Below are 4,894 nucleotides of genomic sequence, written 5' to 3' on the forward strand. Positions count from 1 at the left end.
ACTAACAGGTATTGATTTAAACTGTAGTGATTATAAAGATTTATTGCTCTAAGAAGCATATATTGACTATAAAAAGTAAGGTCAAAATTTGACATTGAATTAGCAATAAATATTGATGTATACCAAGCAGAAAAGCAGTAGATGTAAATAATGCTCACTGCATGTTGAATCTAAAGATGAATCATTTGCTCTCCAACCTCAGGTTCCCAAGACACACATATAGCAGAGTTGTTAAAACATGGAAAAGAAAGTGCCTTGGTGCAGAGCAAAGTGCCATGGTAGCAGACACATTCAGACAAATGTCATTTGTGTCTGTTACCATGATGACATTAGGATATCTTCTAAAGTATGAATATTCCTGTTGCCACACCAGTGCAACTGGTCCCAGCTTGATTTCATGCCAGGCACTGAGTCAATTGTAAAATAACATTGTGCGAGAGACCACACTTACTCCAGCTAGCTAGAGGAGATACTGCTACTCTCCACCCAGTGGAGAAACCCACTGGGTGTTGCTCACAAACAGCACTTTCAGAACATAAAAGTGTATGTGCATAGACCAAGCATCTGGATGGAAAGCAAGAAATATGGTCAGCAAAGTTCTGCCATCTGAATTTTCCTTTTCATTCAGATGTTGTCATGACTTGGGTCATGTCTAGGTCATAGCATCTAGAACACTTCATCTAATTGTACAGCGATTTCTCTACCGTCTCTGTGCCTTTCTGCCTCTCTTAGCATGGTGCTAGCTGCACTTCTGAGGCCCACTGAGAGGATCACTGAGCACAAAAACTTGCCAGAGTCTAGTGTTTGGGTCACAATAGTTGACCCTGGTGTCTACAGCTACATTTCAGCAAAGCGTTAAACTACTGAAATTTTATGAAACTTGCAATTATATTTATATGCTATGTAATTCTCCTTAGAGAGAGGCTCTGGATACATTCTAAAGAGATCTGTGGCCTGAAGGAGGAGGAGAACTTATAAAGAAACATGTGAATTAAATGGAAGAAAGGGACAAATGGAAGCATATCTGAGGTAAGAAAGAGGTTTCTTATTGTTTCTCATAAAAGCATTCTCAGGGGACCTCTGGTGCAGCTGCAGCAGGAACCCATATTTAAACCCACATCGTTTGGTACCTGGAAGTGGAGTGCTTGCCCCTCTTCTTCTGGTTCAATTCTGCCCTTCTGGAAAATCCCAGCTCAATCAACACCTACATTCAGTGCAGTTTACCCTCTCCTCCCCTCCTGCCTCACCCTGCAGTTCACTCCAGGCTTCACCTCAGGCTCTCCTTTCAGCTGGGATGCTGCAGGCCCCACCCAGTCGTAGCAGGACAATAGCATCTTGTCTTTCAAAGTCTCATTTGGAGCCTCACTTCATTTGGGAACCCTCTGATTACCCTCAGTTGGCTTCTCCACCATGATCCTGGTCATCTATGTTCATTTCTCTAACGGTTCTGACCACGCTGTTTTAGAAGCACCGGCTTTGTCTTTCTCCCTCGCTCGACTGCCCTCCTTGAAGGCAGCAAGCATGGCTTTCATCCTCATATCCCCAGCCCCCAAGGGCAGACAGAGTCTCACTCTGCAGAGAAGCTCAGGAGGTGTGCGCCACAGGAGCTGTCCACAGCTGCTGGGACTCTGCCTGCTCCAAGCAGCTGTGCAGGAGTCACTGTCTGCACTGCAGCTCTGGGTGCCCAGCCCCCACGGGGCTTCGGGGTGCTGTGTGGTTGATCACGGCACCCTAGGCGGAGGGGAAGTCACTTGGAAACAGAGCCTGCTTTCATGCTTTCTAACTCACAAAAAATCCCGGCCCATATAATTCCTTGTGAATGCCTGTGAGGGTCAGGGCAGGGCCCAGATGGACATCGGTCAAGGGGAGTTGAGCCCCTCCGGTGTTTGCCACGTCTCCAGGAGGAGACACTGCCTCTGAGTCTTCACGGAGATGGGATTAAGAAAGAAAATTGAAATTTTGGGAAAGAAATGCTTGAGTTTTAATGCCAGCCATCAAGGATTTAAATGGTCTTTTACTGTCAACCACATCAGGATTGCAAAAGTGGATCAGGAAGGGGATGCCACAACCAGATCCAGCCGGGGAAGTGCCTTCCTTCCCCAGCCTGAGACTCCTCTCCCTCACTCAGACACAGGCCTGGGGTGACCTGTGAGGGAAATCTCATCACAACATGTGCCTGGGAAGGAGACTTTGTCTCTACTCCTCAGAGACTGCATTCCCGTCACCGAGAGGCAACAGGCAGCCAGGCTGGGAAGCTTCTTCATTCTCTCAAGCAGCACAAGCAGGAAACAGTGAGACCTCCAGTGAGAAATGTAACTGCAATACATCATTAGAGGACATCTACATAGTTGGAGAAGCAGTCTATATTCATGGATCAGAAGACTAGTGCTGTTTAGTTGGCAATGCTTCCCAGCTGACCTACAGATTCAAGGCAGTCCCCATGAGAATCTCAGGTAACTTCCTTATAGAAATTGAGAAGCTGGCCGGGCGCGGTGGCTCAAGCCTGTAATCCCAGCACTTTGGGAGGCCGAGACGGGCGGATCACAAGGTCAGGAGATCGAGACCATCCTGGCAAACACAGTGAAACCCCATCTCTACTAAAATACAAAAAACTAGCCGGGCCAGGTGGCGGGCGCCTGTAGTCCCAGCTACTTGGGAGGCTGAGGCAGGAGAATGGCGGGAACCTGGGAGGCGGAGCTTGCAGTGAGCTGAGATCCGGCCACTGCACTCCAGCCTGGGCGACAGAGCGAGACTCCGCCTCAAAAAAAAAAAAAAAAAAAAAATTGAGAAGCTGATTCTAAAGTTTATATGGACTTGCAAGGGACCCAGAAGAGACAAAGTAATCTTGAAACAGAATAATAAGGTAGGCGTACTCATACTTCCTGATTTCACAACTCACTACAAAGCAACAGAAATCAAAACGATATGATCCTGGCATTAAGAAGACATAGCGATCAATGCAGTGTCCTGGAGAGAGTCCAGAAATAAATCCACACATTTAATAGTCAACTGATTTTTGACGATAGTGTCAAGACCATTCAGTGAGTAAAGAATGATCTTTTCAATGAATGGTACTGGGACAAATGTATGCAGCCATGTGCAAAGAATGAAGTTGAACCCTTACTTCACTCAATTTAAAAGTTAACTTTAAATGGAGCAAATACCTAAATATAAAAAGTAAAACTATAGAAATCTTGGAAGAAAAAAATAGGATTAAATCTTCATGATCTTGAACGTGGCAAAGAATTCTTAGATGTGATATCCAGAGTACAAGCAATAAAATAATTATACTTTATCAAAATTAAAAACTTTTGTGCTCTAAAGGAAGTTATAAAGAAAATGCAAAGACAAAACACAGAATGGAAAAAAAATCTGCAAATCACATATCTAAAAAGGAATTTATATCCAGAACAGATAACGAGCTCTTCAGTTCTTCATTACTGAACTTTCAGTTCAGTTCTCAGTAATAAAGCAACAAATAATTTAATTAAGGAATGGGCAAAGGATCTGAGGAGACATTTCTCCAGGGAATATGTACCCATGACCAATGAGCACATGAGAAGATGCTCAGCCTCATTAGTCATCAGAGAAATGAACATAAATAAAAAGTCACAGTGAGATACCACTTTACCCCTACTGGCATGACTAGAACAAAAAAAATTAGATAGTAATAAGTATTGGTGATGATGTGGAAAAATCAGAACCCTCATATCCTGCTAGTAGGAAGACAAAAATTGTGCAGCCTACTTGGAAAACAGTGGGGCAGTTCCTTAAATGATAGAATTACCATGGAGCCCAGTAATTCCACTTTTAGGTATATGTCCAACAGAAAGGAAACATGTTCACATAACACCTTGTACATGACTGTTCATAGTAGCATTACTCACAATAGCTAAAGGTTGGAAGCAACCCAAATGTCCATCAACTGATGAATGAAGAGAGAAAACTTGGTATAGTCATACAATGGAATATTATTTGTCCATAAAAAGGAATGCAACTCTGATACATTCTACATGAATGAAACTTGAAACATGCTAAATGGAAAAAGGCAGTCATCAGAGACAACATATTTAGTATTCTATTTACACAAAATGTGCAGAGCAGGGAAATGTATAGGGACAGCTAATAGATGAGTGGTTGCACAGGGCTGGGGGTGAGGTGCAGACCTCCTAAGGAAGCGACAGCTAAAAGCACAGGGTTTTGACGAAAATATTCTGTAATTGCCTGGGGTGATGATCGCACACATCTGTGAGTATGTTAGAAACCACTGAATTATACAATTTAAATAGGTAAGTTGTGTGGTATATGAATCATAATTCAAAATAACTGTGAAAAAGAGGATGGGAAGCCGGGCGTGGTGGCTCACGCCTGTCATCCCAGCACTTTGGGAGGCCGAGGCGGGTGGATCATGAGGTCAGGAGATCGAGACCACGGTGAAACCCTGTCTCTACTAAAAATACAAAAAAAATTAGCGGGGCATGGTGGTGGGCACCTGTAGTCCCAGCTACTCGGGAGACTGAGGCAGGAGAATGGCGTGAACCCAGGAGGCGGAGCTTGCAGTGAGCTGAGATAGTGCCACTGCACTCCAACCTGGGCGACAGAGCGAGACTCTGTCTCAAAAAAAAAAAAAAAAAAAAAAAAGGATGGGAAGTCCAGAAAGTTCCAAATTATCTAGCCTGATTGCAGCACAGGCTGCCGTGGCTGATGCAGAGCACACAGCTGGAGAGAGGGAGGGCCCTGCCAGATAGGGAATTGGCACAACATTCCCAGGTCGGTGGGAGCCGGGGCAAGCTTTAGGCTCTAGAATATTGGAATGGCAGATTTCAGTGGGGATGGGAGGAAGAATGGACAGGGTGATCCACTGTTTCATGGTCAACTGCATTTCCAGTCCCGA

The sequence above is a fragment of the Rhinopithecus bieti genome, unplaced genomic scaffold (assembly GCF_001698545.2).
Source record: "Rhinopithecus bieti isolate Rb0 unplaced genomic scaffold, ASM169854v2 scaffold_1452, whole genome shotgun sequence".
NCBI classification, from domain to species: domain Eukaryota; kingdom Metazoa; phylum Chordata; class Mammalia; order Primates; family Cercopithecidae; genus Rhinopithecus; species Rhinopithecus bieti.